Source organism: Pagrus pagrus (assembly GCF_965226575.1).
Source record: "Pagrus pagrus genome assembly, chromosome: 4".
Classification (NCBI taxonomy): Eukaryota; Metazoa; Chordata; class Actinopteri; order Spariformes; family Sparidae; genus Pagrus; species Pagrus pagrus.
The window spans coordinates 20,578,115-20,591,498 of record NC_140188.1 but is presented as its reverse complement, the minus strand read 5'-3'; the positions used below and the strand labels follow the sequence as shown (position 1 = coordinate 20,591,498).

The 13,384-nt window shown below is 45.4% G+C and overlaps 1 protein-coding gene across 11 annotated transcripts in view; it reads left to right on the top strand.

Moving 5' to 3' along the window:
• Window positions 1–13,384, top strand: part of mecom (MDS1 and EVI1 complex locus) — a 142,753-nt gene that overhangs the window by 961 nt on the left and 128,408 nt on the right. The gene's annotated exons all lie outside the window — the stretch shown is intronic.

Here is a 13,384-nt window from a genome sequence, read left to right as displayed (position 1 = left end):
TTGATTCGCCCAAACAATAAATGATCAAGAATGATATTGTGTTTTTTTTTTCTTTCACGAGCGTTGTGTCCAATTCTCTGCGCCGCGTTGACTTTCATTTGAGTTTGGGCTCTTGTTATTATTTAATTGTCGAGCCTCCGACTGTAACCACTCGTGTAGAATTGAATTGCAGATGTTTGTGGAGGGAATTACGCGGGGAGGTCATAACAGGAGAGTGCAACAGTGTGGCGGCTCAGGCCTGCAACACCGCGGTGCCTGCAGAAACTGTATATGAAGGAGGTTAAGATGTGCGTTTCAGGCCACTTCTGCATATGAAGCGCACTGATGCAGATAAATAGAGCGAATAAAACAAAGCCAGGCTGCTGCAACTTTGCGTCTGACATGATCCGGACGGCAGCAGCAGGTCGTGGAGAAGTCGTGACATGCTGTTACTTAAATGCAAAGTACTGTTTGTTACGTCACAGGAGTGAAAATATATAAGCTACTCACATTTTGCTGAAGGTTAATGAACAGAAAATATGAATAAGGAACTACTTTTTGCGATTTTATTCAATGTTTCGAAAATATTGTGACACGCATAAAGAAATATGTGAACACACACACACACACACACACACACACCTTCGTCATCATCATCAACAGGAAAGAAAACACTTGATTCTCCTCGTCGCGGCCCTCTTGACTGTGACTCTGTTAGAATAGGAGTTTTTTTGGATCAAGCAGCAACCGCGTCAACTTTTCTTTTCTACCAAACCGTTAAAGCCACTCTGAGAGTATAGCGGGGATAATTCCCCGTGTGTTTAACGATTATTATTCTCGAGATGGAACAGCGAGATTTCTGCGTCTTAAGTCAGAACGGGGGAATGTTCTGGGTCCCCGGAGGAGCGGGCCCGCTCTGGCCCCCAGCCAGGTCTGCACAGTGTCAACAGTGAATATTTAAATTCCCAGACCCCTCATAAGAGGCTCTGCTGGTAAATGCGTTCAGTGTGTGCCTGCCTCCCCGCCTGTCCAGAGAAGTCGTGTTAAAAAACGGGCATGTACGGGGGGCCTCCTTCGCAGAACAGCCGTGTGATAAAACATTTTTTTTTAAAAAAGGGGGTGGATGTAATAGAGGAGGTGATGGAGAGGTGGTAAACGTAAGGGTGATTGATGGAGGCTGACTGATTAGTCCGCACGTCCAGATGTAATGCGGTGCGCCACAAAAACTCGCTTTTGCTTCCCAACTAAGTATAGCCAAGGCGCGCAGGCCGCACCCCGCGGTGAACTGTGGGCTAAAGATGGAGCTGGAGGAGGAGGAGGGGGTTGATGATCCAAACTAGGCTGGCGTAGGCCTAATTAAAGGTCCACTTAGCATATTTGTGTCTCAATAAAAAAGAATAAAAAAAAACCTCTTGATAATAATGTGTTTAGAGGTCTTTGATAGTTTGTTAGTAATAATTACGAAGACGATTAATCTTACGTAATCCACCCAGAGTGGTATTTTGATTTGCAGAGCTAAAGCGCGTTAATTCTATTTTATTGTATTTATTTAGTTATTTTCGGAGGTGTAATAAAATGAAAGGCCTAAAGGAAAAGTTCCATGACTTTTTTTTATTTGTTTTTTATTTTTTTGTTTGGGAAACTTAACAAGTGCCAATGGAGCGTTCACATCCAGCTTTTCGTCCCGGGGCGCACGCTTCACGATCATTTTTCACAATTAAAATATTTATCAGTCGTCACTCACTGATCCGCCAGTCTCCAAAAAATGGAGCAATATCGCTTGGTAGATGCACATCTTTAAAAAGTGGCACGCGGGAAGCTGTGCGTATACGTGCGTGTGAGAGAGAGAGAGTAAAGAGAGAGAGAGGGAGGCCTTGCGCGCCTCGGTGTCTCGCCGTCTGTCAGCGCCTCTCCTCTCCGCGGCCGAGAGAAGCGCGTCGGTCCTCCTCACATTGTGCAATGGGCCATGCATCTCGCGTTTGTCTGGCGGAGCTCATTAAAACGGTTAATAGATCGGCCCATTTAAAAGGTGAGAGGGAGCGGGCCGGCGCGAGGAAAGTGAAATAGAGACCCCATTAAACAGCCCTTGTTGTCCCGGAGCGGTGCTCTTTGCCTGCGCTCCGCTTGGTGCCAAAGCGCCGTATACAAATGTCCCATATCTCCTTCAGTAATGGACTGGGTCAAGAATCACTGGGGCCCACGGCAGAGGTGACTCCTCTCTGCTTCCGCGAGGTTATGTTAATCGCTTCTTTGAACCTGTTTTCTGATGCAAATGAATGACCACGCAGACAATTTATAGAATGATGGTTTCTTTTTTTTTTCGCATCAAGTGAATCATATCAATCCAGTGGTAATGGGCACGTCTTAGCGCCACAATAGGGCAGATCAACTCAAGTCAAGAAGGCCTTCTCACTGATTATTTTACACTTTCGGCCAGCTCACTTTTAAAAAGAAAACCTTTTATACAGATTCAGTAACATGCTGCTGACTTCTTTCAACTTGAAGTTTTGTGCCAACCAAACTCAGAATTTTAATATTTACAATATCAATGAGGTAACAGGCTAACACAAAGTCAGAAATATTTATCTTTTCCACAACTTGATAAACAAGCTGTTCTCAGAGGAAAATAAGGTCCCCAGAACTCTGTTTGAAGCTAGAAAGGTGGCAGGGTCCGCCACATATAAACAAAGTAAAACAGTATTAAACTGTGTTGTCCTTTAAGGTCAGTTCGTTTATTCAGTTTATTCAGTCGTGAAAACAAAGAGCTTGTTCATTTAGTTTGTTTAGGCATAAAAAATCAGATATCAAATCAGAAATACTTGTGTGGATACGAATGCTTAGGAAAGGTTTCAGTTTTCTTCTTCAAAGTCGTTGTTGTGTAACAATAACAGGTGTCATTTACACTGTGGACGCTGGGAACATGTCCCCACCGCTTCTTTTACAATGGTCAGTTTTGTCCCCATCCCTTTTTAAAAGCATCATTTTATAACAATGTTTTTTTTTAAAAATGCTTGCAACAAGAAATGTTATCTAACAAATGAGAACAAATGCTTTTCTCTCCACCTGCACCTGCAGTTGAAACTGGCTGCTTAACCCAGGACCAGTAGCCTATCATAAGGTGAAGCAAAAGCCTACAACATGTGCAGGAAAACAGTTATTGTTCATCGGATTATAGGTGTGATGACCACATACAATCTCCACGTTACATTTCCTTGAATTTCATATGTTGAGGACCCTTTAAAAAAACGTCTTTTCGTCTGAGCCTTTAGGTCCTCACCACTTTTCAACACAAAGTGACGCCCTAAAACAGTGAACACACTCACATTTATTAATTAAAAAGCAGCAGTGTGTCTGCTCGCTGAACACTTGTCAAACCAGGTGTAAAACACATCCCACACTTATGTCCTCATGCAGGTTTGCGGGTGTATTAGTCGTGTTTGAGGTACAACTGTGTGTATGTGTATGTGTGTGTGTGTGTGTGTGTGTGTGTTGGTTGGTTTCGGGGTGGCAGGTTGACCCAGGCCCTCTCATCTATCAACGCCCCCGTCTGTCTGACATGTCGTCCACTTTCCTCCCCTCTTACGACGGGAGAAGCCCCCCCCCTCCCTCACAAAATGGCTCTTATGGAAGGTCTCTGATGTTAATGAGTCGTCCATGACTCGGTCTCAGGGCTCTAAACAGAAAGCTGATGAGGTTAGTGGTTTGTTTAGGCGCTGTTGTCACCCGCTTGAAGGATGGGTCCCTGTCCCGAGCAACTGGGGAGCTTCCAGGCCTCGTCGTGGGTCCCCCTCTCAGGGCCCTGGGGCATCTCTCCGCTCCATCCGAACTCACCGCTCTGCTCCGTCTTGTGAGGAATTTCATAATGCATAAAAGCACCCAGACAAGCGAGGGTGAAAGTGAGAGTGTGCAGCTGTAATTGTGAGTGCGCTTACGTGTGTTTGTATGTTGATGTGCTGTTGTTGGGGGGGGGGGGGGGGGGTGGCGGTGTGGTGCAGCGACCCAGACAGGGCAGTGTGGGAACACCAAGGGATGGATGGAGGGAGGGGAGGGCGGGAGGGTGGTGTGCAGCAACATGTCAAGCCTGGGAACCGCTGTGTGTTTACCACAGGGAAACCGTACCAACACAGAACAATGAGCGAGCCTTACCCCTTCTAAATAAAAAAAAGCATTTCTGCTTTCTTCTCCCCTCCTAAAGGTCATGGAGTTAGAGATAGGGAGTCCACACAAAAGCCTCCAGTCTGTCGGCAGTCTGGTCTGGCCCGGTGCGGTGCCAAGGCTGAGGTCATTATCAACAGACCAGTCCCAAGCTAAGCATATTTTTATAGATTGTGCTTGTGTTCAGAGGGGAGGCGAGCATGTGTGTTTGTGCTTATTTGGTCGAGCAGAGTGCGTACGTGCGAGCTTTGGGCGCGCGCGCGCGCGAAAACAAAGCGCTGTCAAAGCGGTGTGACACGCCGCCATTTTCTCATCACAAATTGGTCTGCAGATAAATGACATTTTGCTGAGTTGAAAAGTTTACCCAGACATCAAACTGATTTGTGCGTCGTTATGATGTCTGAGGAGTTATAATGTCAACAGATTGCTGATGGTGCGCTTCGCCCGGGGGCTATTAATGAGGCGGTGTGAAGTTAGCGCTCCCTGGCGCAGCTCTGAGGAGAGATGTCTGTTAGCTAATTAAAGAAACTCAATCATTTTATACTCCAATCAATTACCTGAAGCAGGTGGTAGAAACAGGGCCCGACACTCTGGCCCCGTGTCTCACATCCGCTAACTACACAAAGTCACTTTACTACATTGTTGAGTGCTTTTATAGGGAAGAGGGCTAAACAAGAGGTTTGATATGACTTTATTCTTGCTGCCAATCTGTGAGTGCTGCACTTCAGACTGCAGACATGATGTTATGTCTGCATGTCTCATTACAGGCTGCAGTCTGATCACTTTACTTTTTTCATACCTCGCCTACTGGGAGCACATAAAATGGATTGATCAACTTATTTTGGATTCTTTTGAATAAGTGGTAAATATCTTTGTGTGTCTGCCTCTGGACATTCATTTCAATCACTGTCACTGAGGGCTCACAAAGAGAACGCTGCCTTTTTTCTCACTCTCACACACTGGATGGAGCACATAGCTATAAACAGGAATTACCCAACAATTGCATTGTGAACGTGGTGATAACAGCGTGTTCCAGCACTGCTCGGGGATCTCCCTGGGTGGAGCGGGCTGGCCCTGAGGGGATGGAAGGAGTGAGGGCGTGTAGTCATTTCTGATTAAGAGGGGTGAAACAAGTGGATAAGGTCGTGCCCATCAGTAGCTGAAAAAAGGGAGGACAGGACGGAGCAGATGTAGTCAGGTGTGTACGTTTAATGTGTTTGTGTGCGATGTGTGTGTGATTCTTGTACATCTTTCATCTCGGCCACAACAAGCCCCCCCAATCTCCTCCCCGAAGCTCATTAAGCGGTGACCCCTGGCCCCGGCAGGACGGGGGGGATGAGGGTAGGAGATGTGATCAAAGCCGGGGCCTTCCTGATGAAGTTTGCGCTGCACCACATTCACCTGATTGGTTCTGATAGCAGCTGTCCTGCCTGTGCTGCAGCGCTGAAACGGTGACGGTTACAGTGAGGGACGCAGAGGAAAAGTCATGACAAGCTGTGAATTCATTGTTAAAGACAAGGGACAGTAGGACTGATACATATGTTGTGAAGTGTTTTATGATGTGTGAAACAAACTTCTCAGTTCTTAAAGGTGCACTATGTCATTTTGGGGATCTTCATTGACTCATATTTTTATGCCTAAACAAACTAAATAAACAAACTCTCTTTGTTTTCACGACTGAATAAACTACATAAACAAACTGACCTTAAAGGACAACACAATTTCATAAGGTTTTACTTTGTTTATATTTGGCGGACCCTGCCACCTGTCTAGCTTCAAACACTGTTCTTGGGACCTTATTTTGCTCTGAGAACAGCTTGTTTATTCTGTTAAAAAATATATATTTCTGAGTTTGTATTATTATTAATATGGTAAATATTAAAATTCTGAATTTGAATTTCTTCTCCGCAACTACATAGTGACCTTTAATTAAGCCTTTAGGACCTCATCAAGTCCACACGCTAAGCCCAGTTTTTTGGAAGTGGCTCATCTCTCCACTGCACCATCAGTGTTCACCTCACTGATCCACTCCCAATCCCCTGTCCGAGAAAAAGGAAACACCACGTCCCTGTCCTCAGAGATCTGTGTTGATGACTTCCCCTCTGTGTATGTGTGTGTCTGTGTACCTTCTCTGTGTGCGCACAAGTCAGTCAGGGTCGCAGCAGAGGAAAGAATGCGGCCGTGGAAAGGAATGCAGGGCTGATTAGCGCTGCTTACCTGTAAGTGAACTGGACGTGCCGGCGTGTGATGAGACCGAGGAAACAAGGGAACAATAGGACAGTAGAGATTCCTTTCCACGCCGCATTCCAGCGATCCTGCAGCCGGGGCCCCCTGCTCGGAGCTTTGATGAACCCTCCTCGCGGCTTCCTGGGATTGTCGCTCCTCCACAAACACAAAAACATAAAGCGGTCGGCGAGCGAGGGCCGGGGAAGAGAGAGCACGGCCCTCCTCAGGATGTCCTGTTTTGATTAGCGTTAGCATCCTAAATGCACCATAGAAATATTATTCTAACACGGAGAAGAGCTTAGCGGTGACACATCCACTTCTTTCCACTCGGTGACCTGCAGGGTCAGATACACTACAATGAGCCAGGAATCAAAGAGGTGCTCCTCACCCAACGATCTTACTGAGGAAATCATGAGAGGAAAACAAGGCGATAAAACGATAGGGAGAGCTTTCAGGGCCTGTCAACAGGTGGAAGTCTGTCAGGCCAGGGCTTTTAGACATTTATAAGAATTACCTGAGAATTTCCTGAGATTATTATATCAAACGCGGGAGAAGTATATGGGAATGGAAGACATTTGATAAGATAAGATAAGATAAGATAAGATAAGATAAGAATTTTCGATTTGTGTTTTGACATGGTTACTCACTTCCTTCACACTTGGCATATTGGTGTGAGCAGACTATGGGTGCCTGGAGGTATAAATAAGATGAGCCTTGAAGAGATTTTACACTCTATTAAAGGATAAGTTCACCCAGAAATGAAACTTTCTTCAGCTTTACAACAAAACAGCATTGCAGTGTTCTCCTAAACAACTGAAGTAGATGGGGACTACTGAAAAAACATAATGTCCGACGTAATCCAAGTCTCCGGACGCTCCAAGATCCCAAATTGATTTGAAAATATGTTATTCATACCCTCAACTCACGGTCGAGCTTTTGCACCCGCTTCAGAAGGGCTTTTTTTTACTTACTAAAACAAGTCCCCATCAGTTGTTCAGGAGATTGTTGCAACAAAAATTTGCTGTGAAGCTCCAGAAATGTTTTGCAGACCACAAAGCTTCACCTGACTTTCCATCAGCATGAGGGTCAGCAGATAATGACTACATTTTCACTCTTGGGTGAACTTATCCTTTAATGATAATGAGCTCAGAGACAACATTGACCAAGAGTTACACATACATTGTCTGGCGCCCTGCTGTCACATAACATGATGGTATGAGAATCAGTACTGCAGAAAGCTGAGCGATTGTAATGTTACTTTAAGCTTCTGGCGCATCTTTGTCCAGGGGCTGTACCAAGATCTTCTCTGTCGACAGATGTGTGTTTGTATAAAGCAGAAGAAATGGGGCTCATCGAGTTTATTCTTTTCTTCATCAAAGTGAAGATTGACAGGAAGTCCGAGTTTTCCACACCATCAATAACATATTGGTGGCGTCTGTAAAAACTGTAACAGTTGTGTTTTTATTTGGATGACAGGAAGTGGTGAGTGGCGGAGCTGGTTTCACTAAATGCTTCCTCACGCTAGAATGAGCGAATTACAATAGGGTGTCAGTTTCTCTTAAAGAGTTTTAAGACACACAAATATCAAAGAGAGTAATTACTGATGAATTTCTGCTTATTCCCTCGTTGGGAATCAAACTCGTGCTTTTACTGCCTTTTGAATTATTTTGCAAAGCCATAATAACTACTGCTGTTATGTTAAGCTTTTATCCAGGAAACTAAGGTTTGAAAAACTGAAATAAAACAGCCAAACAGAAATGACTAAAACAGCTTTTATTCTACAAAAAACGAGTTGACTGAAATTCTTAATTAACTGACGGTATTTTCCTTGAAGTAAGCACCTTATTTATGTATTTTGCGCTCTCACACACACAGTGTCCTCTTTCAGCAGCCCACACTACATCTTTTCTGTCTCCTGTGGAATCAGAGAGCAGTGAAGCATTGCGGCATGGTTTGTTGTTTTGCTGCTGCTCGAGGGCTTTAGTTTGACAGGAGGGCACCACTTTGTTCACCTCAGTGTCCAGAAGGGACCCCTCAGGGCCTTGAGGGCCTGGACGTCTCTGTCAGGGCTGTGGCAGGACTGGGGCAACGGGGGGCCCCGCTGCTCACTGGGTCAGTGGACAAGCTAATCGATTTTATCTCCGTTTCACACACCACGCCAAACCCCTACTGGCCTGATATTCACATGTTCACTGTTCAGAGGATTACGCTCCTTCCATCTTCTGTCTCTCTTTTTTTCTCCTTCAGTTGCTCTCTCCCACCGCATTTTTTTTGTATTTCTTCTACATCTCTTTCACTCTTTATCTCTCTCCCTCCCTCCGTCGCCCTTTGAAGGGAACATTTTAAATTTAGCCCATCCGTGCCTGTCTCGGCGCTGGCGCTCCCCCTTGAGGGAGGCTGGCGGGGCGGTCGGAGGAACCCTTGTTTTCTCGGCCATTCCTCTGGATGAAGCGCTGGAACAAGGGAATGAAAGCTTTGGGAAAGGTCTGGAAACTTCCCATTCATCAGTGTAAGGAGATACTGCGCTGACAGTTAGCAGACGGCCAGCCAAGTACAACACGGGACAGCCGCGTGGGCCCGCAGCAGCTCGGCTCAACAGACAGACAGACAGAGCGAGAGCAGACCAAACACCCCACTCATCTCTGTTCGAGGCAATAACATGTGTTAGCGTTTTAGCCATTTTTTCTGATTCTCTTGCGCGGAGTGACTCAAGTGTGAACAGTAGAATAAGTGAATGATTACGGGTGCAATCATAACTAATATAGTAATAAAGAAGAGCAGGGGGCAGCAGAGTTTAGTACTGGAGACAAGTAATGGTTACATGCTGTCATTTAAGCAGTGGAGCAAACTGTGGTTGGTTCAGATATTTTCTAATTTGACAGAACTTTATCTATTCTTCAAGGTCCTACAAGTGACTTGTGTGTTCTGTACTTGTGCGTTGGTGATATTGGATGATCGGCATTCATTCAGTCAGTCTTTTGTATAAGAGCCTACATTTACACTCCACATTTTCATCACGATTTGCGATCCAATTGCCAGATGCAATGCAATATGCAGTGGCGGACCCAGAATGTTTGACTGGCAGGGGTGAAAAAAAACAAAAATGGCACCAGCTGTATGCAGGGGGGCACCAGTGTGCAGGAAGTCTTGACATATTTATATTGAAGAGAGGGCTCTTTATCTCGTTGTGTCCACTTTATGACCACTGTCTACCATAGGGGCATCCAAGAGGGCACTTCGAGTCAACCAGTGGTTATATGTTTCTGCAAAAAGACAAATAACATGTTCTTGAAATTTAGGTTAAAATCTATTTTTCTTTCGGAAAATGTCCAGAGGTATCCTTGAAAACACAAACACGGCTCGGGATGGCCCGACTTCTCATGACCAGTTTCTGGTTTTGGTTGCCACACGTTTCCTGAGTTCTCCTTAAAAATATCCAGTGGTGCCACGTTCACAATTGCTGACACGCTGTGGGCCGAATATATCCTCTGGTTTCACACGTAAAAATGCCAAAACACAGACTTGAACTGCGGTCGCCAGATTGGCAGCCTTTTCGCCTGTCACTCCACCACCATCCCCTTCACCTCCCAATGTGAAAGTCCGGTAATTAGCTTATAATGTGAGCGTGATATGAAACGCTTTGTGCAAATGTCATCTGTGGTTTGCAGAAACGTTAACTGCTAACATTATATCTTTTTCATTTTGTTTTGTATTGATTGACTTTTTTTCGTGTCCTTTTAGCCTCTCTGACACGCCCTCTCGCCGTACCTTCCCATCAGCCATTGCAGCGGGGCGAGCAAAATGCATGCATACCCTCAGGGGCAGTAATACATGTATGAAAGCAAAGATTTATATGCACCCATAAACACACGCACTCACACACGTTTGAATATTTATCCATCCTTTGGACACAGCACACATACACGAGTCGGGATGGGACGGCAGCACATTGGCCGGGCAGTGCATGGTGGGACATTGCAGGTGTGAGTCTGTGTCTCTCTGCCCAGCCATTAATCGCTGCCATCTGACAGTTCAATCTACGAGGGGCCGAGCGGAGCAGCCGGCTGGTTACCAGGGCAGGTCATTACTGAGCATGGAGGCAGCCAATCGCATCAGCGATCAATGACAAAGGCTGCAGAGTGCGAAAAGTGAGGGAGAAGTCGAGGGAGGTAGGCTTGAGAAAGACGGAGGAGCGAGAGAGGCGATGGAGATGCAGGGACGAAGGGAGGGGAGCGGAGAGGTACGGCCGGATAAAGGTAGTTATGCTGCTGAAGGTCAGCTCTTGGTTGTGGAGTGGATGACAAACAGGCTGTCAGCTGCCAAGGGATGGAGATATTCATCCAATGCTGCACAACTTAAAAATACGGCCCCTCGCACGTGCACGCCCATAAATGCACGCAGAAACAGTCATCGCCAGAGCAGCTTGATTGAGAATGCAGCAGGGGAATTTAGTGTGAGCTATTGTTTTATGAATTCCATATACAAGGTGTTGGCAGACTGCGCCGCCCTTTTAGTGGTCAGCTCGGGCTGCGCTGTAGTAAAAGTAATGACTGGCTGCGAGTAAAAAAAATCCAGTTCATGAAAAACGCCACAACTCCCCTGTGGGCCCGCCTCTGCTGCCCACCGCCGGTACCACGGGAACGGCTTCCATGGCGAGGTCCGTCCGGTGGTGTTTGCCCAGCCCTGAGAAGTCAACACACCCTCCCTCTAACAGCAGGAATTCCGTACATTTTACGACATTCATCACGTTTCATGAAAGTCATTTTCATCTTCTCACAGATGTTTTTCCTCATTACTTTGGTTATTTTTTGGTTCTAATGTTGACGAGGGGATTAATTGATGTCGTGGGTGACATTATTTGGCCGGGGCTCTGATAAAACAACAGGGAGATCTCGCTTTTCTCCCCGGAGGCCTAGAATAGCAGTACTGGTCGTTTATCCTGCACTATCTCTCAGCAGATCCACTGGCCCTCTCTCACACTCTCTCTCTCTCACACACACACACACACACACACACATACAGGCCATCTCAGCTTGGACACCACTGAGTGATGATGAGTCATTATGGAGAGTGTGCCCTTCGACCTCCTCCAGTCTTTATGGATCGCTCTCTGGCAGAATCATATTCCCTAATGCCAAGTTCCTGTCCATCTGCCTGCCTGTCTGTCAGACGGTCAGGCCCCTTAGTCTCTCTCTCCCATACTCTCTCAATCTCTCTCTCTCTCTCCCCTGAGTTTCACACACCAGTTCATCCCAGACATCTCTGTCTCTGTTTATTTTAATAACAAACAGGAAAAATATCTCCTTTTCCCATTACCAAATGTTTGAATTTGATAGTTTTCGTGTATTCCACAGTGAGAATAATGGACGCGAGCGTTGATTTGCTGCGAGATTATATTTAGACGAACTTGAGAAAGGCTTCAAAAGTTGTCTGTTATCCAAGGGTGTGGTAGTTTGGAGGATTAATTATATCTATTCATCCTAGCCTACCATGTTCTTCAGTGTTGAGATTGGCACGCAGCAACACTTTAGTTGAATTCACAGTAATCCAATACATCTCGGTGCATGTAAGTGTTCCCCCCCCCCCATCTATCCCCTCACTTGCATACGATAGTGGTAATTCCTCAGTGCGCAGAGGAGCAGAGCAGCGAGGGAAAGCCGAGGAAAGGAGTCAGTTTGGATTTCAACACATCCTCCTCTCTTTTTCTGTTACTCTGTTAATCAAATACTACCGCGATGCCAAGGGTATTCTGTGTAGATCAGCCTGCTAATATGTTTTTTGTGGACGCTAGCATTTGATCCTTCTCTCAACAAATACAATTTGTTTGGCCTGATTTGATCAGCGGTGTAGTAGCATGCAGGCAGGAGCGGGTAAACCTTCCGTACGATGGAAGTTAAGATGTTTTTGCGCCTACGAGAAAGGAAACTCTATTACAGGTGTCCTGGACCACGGGGCCCTGCCGGCCCTGATGAAATGCTCTTTGGGTGTTAATTCAATTCTGATTTCGCCTAGCCTGGAGACTAGCCACCTCTGGGGTTTTCAAACTGGCTCTGAAAGGCAGAAAACAAAGTCTGGTTCTGAAGCGTACAATTACAATGGTGGAAACTTTGAAGGGCACTTCCTGATGTAACATAGTAATCTCCCGTGGGACACCAGAGAATGATGCTGTATAATTTTGGTGATGTTTTTGTGGAATAAGCATTGTTACATGTGTGCACGGTGCATGTAAGTTGTAAAGTGGTATTGCTGCACAGACGATTACATTTATACCGTATGCCTGTGATATGGAGCTGACCGTATAACACTATAGCAAGCAGGCGTGAGCAATGGTAACATGAAAACTGATGTGAACAGGAAAACATGGCTGTTTGTCTGAGGAACAAGCCTTTCTGTTAAGAGTAGAGCCAAGGGATCCATGCCAGCAGGATTCTGTTTCCTTCATTTGACAAGTGGCTGAAATCGTTGCAGTGTGATGATAAAATCCGCTACAGACAAAGCAAGGCACTTTAGACACACTTTAAGGTGTATGATTGGTGGAGTTGCCCTTTAAGAAGTAGGAGAATGTTCTCATCCCATAAAGGAACACTTCATCCTTCAGCTTATCAGAGAGAATGATTCAAAACCACCAAATTTGGAGATACATGGTTTTTACTGGACAGGAAGGGTATGAAAAATTGTAATCTGAAAAGTAACTACAGCTGTCAGACAAATGTAGTGGAGTAAAAAGCACAATATTTCCCTCTGAGATGTAGGAAACCAACAATATTTTAGCCAAAGTCTTGCTGTCAATAGGACTTTTTTGATAAGAGCACCTTTAAAATGTATCGTTTGAAAATCCTCTCTTACTATCAGCGTTCATTACACAAGCAGATTCTTTGGAAATTCAATATTAAACTCATATTAAAGGGAAAATTAACCACAACTGTTCCCAGATTTACACCCTACTGAAAATACAGCCAGCCCTGCAAAACAAGTGACCCATTTCAGCCCCTTCAGGGTTCAGAGACATAGGATGCATGCTAGC